Here is a 10,357-nt window from a genome sequence, read left to right on the forward strand (position 1 = left end):
AAAGTTCGGGGTTGGTAAGATTTTTTAATGATGTTTTAGAAAAACGTCTCTTCTGCTTTTCAAGGCTGCATTTGTTTGATCAAAAATACAGTAAAATTCTGAAATAGTTTTGTAATTTAAAATAGCAGTTTTCCATGTGAATATCTGTTAAAATGTAATTTATTTCTGTGATGCGCAGCTGAATTTTCAGCATCATTACTGCAGTCTTCAGTGTCACATGATCCTTCAGAAATCATTCTAATATGCTGATTTGCTGCTCAACAAACATTTCTGATTATTAACAATGTTGCTGCCCAATATTTTAGTGGAAACTCATTATTACACATTAGGTATTGGAACAGATCCCTATAGAACTGGCTGTTCTGAGGCAGCATTTTACGGTGTTATTTAATAGAATTTGCGCCTTTTTTGCTTTTCAAGGCTGCATTAGATTGATCAAAAATACAGTAAAAATTCTGAAATAGTTTTGTAATTTAAAATAGCTGTTCTCTATGTGAATATCTGTTCAAATGTAATTTATTTCTGTGATGCGCAGCTGAATTTTCAGCATTATTACTCTAGTCTCCAGTGTCACATGATCCTTCAGAAATCTTTCTAATATGCTGATTTGCTGCTCAAGAAACATTTCTGATTATTATCAATGCTGAAAACAGATTTTTGTGGAAATTGTAACACATTTTAGCGACAATATATATATATATATATATATATATATATATATATATATATATATATATATATATATTTTTTTTTTTTTTTTTTTTTTTTTTTTTTCCACATTCTCAAGATGTTACAGTAAGATCTTCAGACTTTAATCTTAAATCACTACTGTTTAAAAGTTCGGGGTTGGTAAGATTTTTTAATGATGTTTTAGAAAAAAGTCTCTTCTGCTTTTCAAGGCTGCATTAGTTTGATCAAAAATGCAGTAAAAATTCTGAAATAGTTTTGTAATTTAAAATATCTGTTTTCTATGTGAATATCTGTTCAAATGTAATTTATTCCTGTGATGCACAGCTGGATTTTCAGCATTATTACTCCAGTCTTCAGTGTCACATGATCCTTCAGAAATCATTCTAATATGCTGATTTGATGCTCAAGAAACATTTCTGAAAATGATCAATGTTGAAAACAGTTGTGCTGCTCAATATTTGAGTGTAAAGTCATTAGGCATTGGAACAGATCCGTATAGAACATGCTGTTCTTCATGCCAGGCTAATTGGTGTTTATATTTTAATCTTGGAAAACAGCACACACGTCAAAGGAGTCCCACTGACGCTGAATAATGAGCCGTAGAGTTGTTTTTTGTGCGGTAGGATGGACAGATCGCGTCTCTGACAGCTCTGTGTCAGTTTATAGCCTCCGACTGTGGCCTCTGTAAAACACAAGCAGATGTTTGTCTTGGCCGCAGAGCTGGAAACACAACAGAGGCTCCGCAGTGAATCTCAGCTTGCGTTATACCATGTTAAATCATCGGTCAGGAAGTGTCAGGAATTCCTTGCTTTCAGACATCATTTACTGTATTCACCGGCGAGGGTCCGTGTAACATGAGCACAGGCGGCTCGTGATTCAGTGTCTAAACTCTCCAAATGACCTGAAATGACTGACTGCATGTTGGAGTCTGAAATGAGAAATTATCATAATACTTATAATAATTTCAATTAGAAAAAAAGACATCTAAACTTAAACATATGTATGCATAACTTTTAATGCAATTTAAATAATAGAAAAAAAAAAATATTTTTAGAACAATTAAGCATGTGCTTTATTGCAGTATTATTGTAGGTGCATTGAAATTTATATATATTTTAAAAACATGATGTGCAGTAATAATAATAAAATATTAAATATGTATAATATTATTATTATTTATTAAAAAATAGGTATAATTGTTATTATTATTAGTGCATTAAAATATTATTAGTGCATTAAAAATCATTGAACTCAATCAAAATCAAAACTCAAACCTTTTAATGAGATTTTAAAATAAAACATTTTATCAAGTAATTACTATTTTTTCACGACAATTAATTATTCAATTATTATTCATTGTAAGTGCATTGGGGGAAAAATTAAAAACATACCATGTATATATAAGTTTGTTGAGAAATCGAAAATTATTGAGCTTATATAAATGTTTATTTTAAAAAATGTATATTATTTATAAAAAATATTATTAATATTATTAGTGCATAAAAATTGCAATTATACAAAAAAAACTAAGCTAAAACATTTGTATGAATAATTTGTAATGAAATTCAAAATTAATAAAAAAATGAAAATTATAAATGTGTTTTATTTCTAATTTATAATGTGCAGTAATAAAAAACTAAAATATTAAATAATACTCATACTATTATTATTATTTATAAACATTATTTATAGACACATTTATATATTAGTGCATTAAAAATCTGAAAAAATTTAAAACTCAAATCTTTTAATGAGATTTTAAAATGAACTGATTTAATTAATATATTGCAATATTATTATTATTATTATTATTGTTGTTATTGTAAGTGCATGAAAAAATTAGCTTAATAAATTGTATATTTTATAAATACGTATTTTGTAAGTGCATTGAAATGTATGTATAAAAAACATAATGTGCAGTAATAATAATAAAATATTAAATCATTTATATTTTTATTATGTATAAAAATATGTATTATTTCTAAAATATTATTATTATTGTTATTGTTATTATTATTAGTGCATTAAAAATCTGAAAAAATCAAAACACAAACCTTTAATTGAGATTTTAAAATTAACTTAGAAATTTAATCAAAGAATTACTAAATTTTCAGGACACATCTATCTATATATATATATATATATATATATATATATATATATATATATATATATATATAATATTAGTGCAGAGAAAAAATTTGAAAAACTAAACAAACATTTGTATGAATAACTTTTAATGAAATTTAACATTAATTGAAGAAATCAAAAAGAATTATTATATTTTTAGAACAATTAAGCGTGTTTGCGTAATTTATTGCAGAATTAAGTGCATTAAAAAAACTATTTATTTTTATAATGTGCAGCAATAATAATAATAATATTTATAATAATATTATTATTGTTATTATTTATTAAAATGTGTATTATTATTATTATTATTATTAGTGCATTAATAAGAAAAAATCTAAACTCAAAACCTTTAAATGACATTTTAAAATTAATTGAGAAATTTAATTATTTAATTATTATTTAAGAATTACTATATTTTCAAGACAATTAAACATCTTTGTAAAATTAATTATTATTATTACTGTTATTAATGCATTAAAAATTATTATCAGTGCATTTTAAAAAAAAAATTAAATTTTAAATTTGAGAAATTTCGTCTACTAATTATTATATTTTCAGGACAATTAAACATGTATGCCTAATGTATTGCATTGTTAATATTATCAGTGCATTGGAAAAATCTCTTTTGGAATTATTTGTGTAATTATTATTATTAGTATTTTTGTTCAGTAAAAAAAAAATGCCATGGGGAAAATAATCAAAAGCAAATCATCTGAAAAACCCAAAACCTCCAAACAAACCATTTAAAACGCTATAAAACAGTTAGTTGTATTAGTTAAATAAACAAATAATAATGGTCAAATATGTGTCAGTTTATGCACAAACACATGTACTAATATTAAAAACATCTGAAAAAGTGAGTACAATTTTTCGTCCTAAATTGACATTTAGGAAAAGTTAATAGGTTTTTATTTAGTTTTGTTTTTCCAGAGGAATGAATTTGTTGTCCCTCAAATGGTTTCATAGCCACAGGTTACGGTAGAAACAAATGCCTGATGTTCTGATATGTTAATGAGCTGCTCCTAAATGTTATATTTCAGCGAACTTTGCTCCAGGGGCCCGATTACTTAATCGCGGCAGGAGTGATTTCCTCCGGATTGCGTATTGATTGCTTGTGATAGAGCGCGGAGCTTGTTTGCCAAAGAAAAGCTGAGATTACTGACTGATAAGATGTGATTTTACAGAGTAGAAAACAGGAAGAGCGAACACATGGCCTCGTTTGACCTCGCTCAGGTTATCTACAGAAAACTACAGTTCTCTACAACGCAAACAGAGCTCATATGATTATTTTGGACTCAATGCTTGGACTTTCTAGCTGAACGGAGTCCAGAGACACCCATGAAGATCCTGGCAGTCATTTGTCCCAATGCAAAATAATTGTGGAAATTAATAAGCTAATATAAATGTGTGTATATATGTGACCCTGGACCACAAAACCAGTCATAAGGTTAAATTTGACAAAACTGAGATGTATATAGAACAGTAAATAAGCTTTCTATTTATGTAAGGTTTGTTAGGATAGGACAATATTTGGCCGAGATACATCTATTTGAAAATCTGGAATCTGAGGGTGCAAAAAAATCAAAATACTGAGAAAATCACCTTTAAAGTTGTCCAAATTAGGTTCTTAACAATGCATATTACTAATCAAAAATTACATTTTGATACCTTTACAGTAGGAATTTTACAAAAAATCTTCATGGAACATGATCTTTACTTAATTTCCTAATGATTTTTGGCATACAAGAAAAATCAATAATTTTGACCCATACAATGTATTTTTGGCTATTGCTACAAATATACCCCAGCGACTTAAGACTGGTTTTGTGGTCCAGGGTCACATATATATATATAATTTTTTATATATAAAATTCAAAATATTGTGTATTTATATAAAACATATTATTATTGCATTAAAAATTGCAATTTGAAAAAAATCTAAAAAAAATCTGAAAAACTAATGAAATGTAAAATTAATTGAATAAATAAATGTTTGCCTAATTTATTGCAATATTATTGTAAGTGCATTGAAAAAAATATATATTTTAAAAACATACTACACAAATTATTGTGGAAATGAATGAGCTCATTAACGTAAATTCATTTTTTTATTATAATGTGCAGTAATAATAATAATAATGTAGATCTTGGCAGTAATTCGTTGAAGTAAAGTGTTTTCCTGGAGTTTTCCGTCATGAAGTCATTTTCAAAGTGCTGTAAAAATCCCAGTCTTTGATCCCTGAAATGTAAAGGGTCATGCCTTTCTTTAATTAATCAGAGCCTCTGAATTGGCTTGATGTGATTTCTTGGAAAACAGATTGGAATGAGGCTGAGGTTGAGAGAGAGCCGCATTGATGCGACATCAGAGATGCGAGCGCTGGGGCCATTTGAGGTCACTCGCGGAGGATCAGACTCGCGTGCGCGTTCGCTGGTGTTCTGGTAAACATGTTGTTGGAGCCGCTGGAGGGGTTTGTATCTCTTCTGAGCAGGAACAAGCAGGCCAACAGCCAGTTTAACAGGGACTCGGGCTAAAACGACCTGGACGCTTCTAATCTTAACAGAGACAGAGTCCAGCTCCTTCCCGCTTTCCTCGCCTCACTGGTTTCTCTGTAAACGATGTGACCATCAAACACCGTCGTTAATTATCATCCGCTGCCCAAACAGCTGCACAAATAATCCTCAGACAAACTAATTAATGGATCCCATTGATATTGGGACTAAATTTCACTGTTGCGACATTCACATTGAGATTGTGTGAAAGAGACGATGTGTGTTTTCACACGGACATTAATGCAACTGAAAGCGATTATTCTCAAAATGAAAAATATGGGAATGTTAATTTTTGACAGAATTCTGCGTGATCGATGGGTTTGTTTTAAAATGTGAAAACAGCTGTGAAAATATTAGTACGAACGTGCCAGATTTATATATTTCCACATGGATTATGTTTGTTTTCATTCATGACCGACAGTGAAAACTCCAAATGAGAAATATGACAGCTTCACTGCAAAAAATGCTTTTCTTACTTATTTTTTTGTCTTGTTTCCAGCCTAAATATCTACAAATTCTTAGTAAAAAATGTCTTGTTTTCAGAAAAAACAAGTTAAAATTAAGTTTTTGCTTGAAACAAACTAAATAGTCTGCCAATGGGGTCAGAAAAATAATATTGTTTTCTGTTTGAAATACGATTTTTTTGTCTTACCCCATTGGCAGATTATTTTGCTTGTTCTAAGCAAAAACGCACTTAATTTTAACTTGGTTTTCCCGAAAACAAGACCATTTTTACTCGTCTAGAAAATCCTTCTTGATTTAAGAATTTGTAGATATGGCTGGAAACAAGACAAAAAATCCAAGTTAGAAAACATGTTTAGTGTTGACAGAACTCTACTTTATTATTTACAGAAAAAAATGAATGCTATTAGACAAATTTCACAATTGCGACATGGGTTCTTTCATAAAATGCAACTGAAAGTGATTGCATGTGTTTTATTAATGAACCATAATGAAAACTTTAAATGAGAAATATAGGAGCTTTTTGTTTTTGATAGAATTCAGCTTTATTGTAGTTGACTAATATATTTGCAGCTTTTTGAACAAGAATTTAATGGATTATTGTTTGTGCCAAATTTCACTATTGTGTCACTATTTTTTGTTTTTTAATCTTGAAATGAGAAACAAGTCAGCTTTAAGTTTTTTGCCAGAATTCTGTTTCATTGTGTTCGAACAGCTGGCAAAATATTAGTCAAATAAATGAAAGGATTGCATTATATATGCCAAATTCCATTATTGCAACCTGGATTATTTTCCAGAAATGCAATTAAAAGTAATTTTTTGAAAATAATAAAATATGAATTCTGCGTGATCGATGGGTTTGTTTTAAAATGTCAAAAAATAAACAAACGTGCCAAATTTATATATTACCACATGGATTATGTTTGTTTTCATTCATGACTGACAGTGAAAACTCTAAATGAGAAATAATGACAGCTTTAAGTTTTTCACTGCAAAAAAATGCTTTCTTACTTGGATTTTTTGTCATTTCCAGCCTAAAAAAATTAAATCAAGAAGGATTTTCTAGACAAGTAAAAGTCAAAATAATCTGCCAATGGGGTGAGCAAAAAAAAAAAATCTTATTTCAAAAACAAAAAACTAATGTTTGCTCGTCTAGAAAATCCTTCTTGATTTAAGAATTTTTTGATATTTTGGCTGGAAACAAGACAAAAAAATCTAAATAAGAAAAGCATTTTTTGCAGTGTAAGATATTATGTCTTGTTCTCTGATTTTTTTTTTTTTTACCAAAATATCTGCCAATGGGGCAAGAAAACTAATCTTGTTTATCTTGATTTAAGATTGTTTTTCTTACCCCATTGGCAGATCTGGTTTAGCTTGTTTTAAGCAAAAACTAACAAAATTTGTATTTTTTTCAGAAAACAAGACATAATATCTCAAGTAATTTTACTTGTCAAGTAAATGCATCCTGATGTAATTCTTAGATATTTATACTAGGAAACAAGAAAAAAATACTAAGAAAGAAAATCATTTTTTTTGCAGTGTGGGCAGAAGGTTCACCTTCTGAAAGGACAATGACCCTAAACACACAGCAAGAGAGGCTTATAAACAGAGCCAAATCTAACTTTTTGCCACACCTTCCAATGTTCAGTGACGTGATAAAATTATCCGGCCAAAAAGAAATTTTTTGTCCTGCTACTGGTTTCTCTATTAAATGCATTTCCCTCAGTTTTACCTATTAATTATGTTTTTTCATGCACCTGTCAAGTTTGAGATTTTGAGCTTTTTGGTGTTTCATAAAGTGTTTTTTCAAACCAGTGGAAGGAAAACACCCAAAAGACACTATTAAGTGTTTCTTTTTTGGCACTTTATCTATTTGTGTCAATAGATTTCAATTACAATCCATTTTTTTTAAAGGCCGTTTTCTCAAAATGAGTCATAAATCTCCACTTCAGCAGCACTTACACACACCAAACTTTACATTTTTATTCCTGTCTATATCCTGAAGGTTTTTACAGAGGCATTTGTTCAGATATAATTTGCTTGATTTTATACATTTTATTCCCCCCCAAATTGTAAAAAATACATTGTTTTCTGTCTAAGTATTTTCTGAATTATGGATGACAAAATGAGAGACCCAAAATCCCCTCAGTAAAAACATTTGACTCTAATATGTCAAAAATATTAAACAAGAGTTTTAAAACTGACTTCATCCAGTGTTTAGACTTAATGTATGCCAATTAGCACATAATGGCTCATTTGCATATTTAAACCAAACATTTTAGAAAACTTGTAATACAAAAGTGTTTAAAATTATCAATGTAATCAATCAACTGAGTAAGTAAGGTGATAACTATTAGTTAGTTTTTTTACCCTATTCACCCGCAGTGTATCGCCTTTATAGGCTCTGAAATATATAACAACTTTGAATTTAAGTGATTTTAAAACAATCTTCACAAACTATGAAATGTATATGCATAACTATACAGATTTATCTTTATTCAAGCTACAAAAGTTAATCAGCGACTAGAGCAGTCGAGTGATTTCTCTTTTTCTTTTGTTCTCTGATTTCCAACAATGACAGACTTCAGCCGGTATCACTTTAAAAGCAGCGCTGTCTCTTTAAAACCTGATTTTCTCATAAGTTCTTACAGTCATTTAAGACTTTATAACTCATTTAGGAGCAGTGTTGGGAGTAACGCATTACAAGTGATGCAAGTTATGTTATAATATTACTTTTACCAAGTAACTAGTAAAGTAACACATTACTTTTTGATTGACAAGAAAATATAGTTACTTTTTCAAATAAGTAACGCCAGTTACTTTTTTCCCTCCATTTATTGATTAAAAGCTCTCCTGTCCTCATGTTGAGAACATTGTGAGTAAGATGTTACTTTAGTTCTAGAATAAATGTGAACATGCATTAATTCATCTCACTCACTAAAATAAACAGATACAGTGTTCCTCAAAATCAATAAACACTGAAACTCAACACAAACCTGCAATAATTAAATATGTTAAATAATACAAATATGCTTTATGCATCTAATCCCATTTTATGAACCGATGTCTTTGCTGCCGACCTTCGATGATCCAATTCATCCAAACTAATAAGCAGAAACGACTCTAGATAATCTAACATTTGTTTTCCTTTTTTTATTGCTGAAGAGTTGACTTTTTTCTTCTGCGGTCTACTGTACAGACGTCGATTATTTTTTTTGTCTCTAAACCTGAGGCTTTTGCTGTGAAAAGGCTTTAACATTTGACAAAAATAGACTTTTTATATTAAAAACAAGCAAGCCCAGGCCAGATTTAAAATGTAACGCAAAAGTAACGTAACGCACTACACTCTCAAAAAGGATGTGTTAATTTTTTACACATTGTTTGTGTTATGTCTATTTTAGCACATTTTGTGTTACTTTGTGTTAAATGTGTGTTAAAAACGAAAAAGAAAAAAGAAAATATCCAACACAGTGTGTCCAACACAATATGTGTTAAATATCAGCCAATCACATCGCTGCTTGCCTCACTTCATGAGCCGTTATTCTACTGAGACAAGCTCATTTCCTCCTGCTGCAAGTTTTCATCGTCAGGACATAACTTCGATGTGTGAAGGTAAGAAATGTTTGTATTTGCCATTATACGTTTTTAAAATGTCTTTTGTGATCGTTTGGAGACGGTCGAGGGGCATTTGTCACATATATACGTGCTAAAATTGCCTCACGAATGCCGATGCGAGCTGCGCCTGCGACGGTGGGAGCTTATTTTAACAAGCTTTATAGTTTCTTTTGTCGGATTAATTGTGAACAGAATCGCTTTTAATTCATCATTGACACGTTGTAGTGCTAATGAGAAAATGCATTCGTTCGTCGCGTCTTTCTCTTTGAAAATGAACAGCTTCGTTGTGGCATGTATTGTGCAAATTGCCCTAAGACGCTAACATAATCTCTAATGCTAAAGCTTTTCTTGCCTTTTTAGCTATCGCTATTTTACAATATTTGCTATGTGTAGCCTATAAATAACAAAAGTATCTTTATTTTACTCTTGCAGCTTTGACTGGAAGACACTCCTGAAGCGCTTGTGGCAGTTACTGACATGACAGAGACAAAGGAGAGACTTCATCTCACGACCCTCACCATCACTTGTATGCTGATAAAAATATGTAAATAAAACGATTAATGCTTAAGAGGTTGTCAAATACCACATTTTTTTTAAAGTACAAACTTTATAAACCATTAACAACTTTTCACTCAAGGAACAATTATATGTTGAAATGACTGAATTGATTGTTTACCTCTCTTTTTTTAACCTTTTTGAGTTTTTATGTAATTGTTAGTAGCAGGTTTAATAAATTGTGTTTAAACTATACATTAGTTTGCAGTGTCTTTATTGCATACAAAAATTTGGTAAAAAATAACACATAATTGACACAAATTGTGTATTTATAACACAATAGTGTGTAGAAAAAATCAACACATTTTCTGTGTTAGCTGGAATAACACACTGGTTGAGTTAAAACTAACAC

This window comes from Garra rufa, chromosome 13, assembly GCF_049309525.1.
Source record: "Garra rufa chromosome 13, GarRuf1.0, whole genome shotgun sequence".
In the NCBI taxonomy this organism is placed as follows: domain Eukaryota; kingdom Metazoa; phylum Chordata; class Actinopteri; order Cypriniformes; family Cyprinidae; genus Garra; species Garra rufa.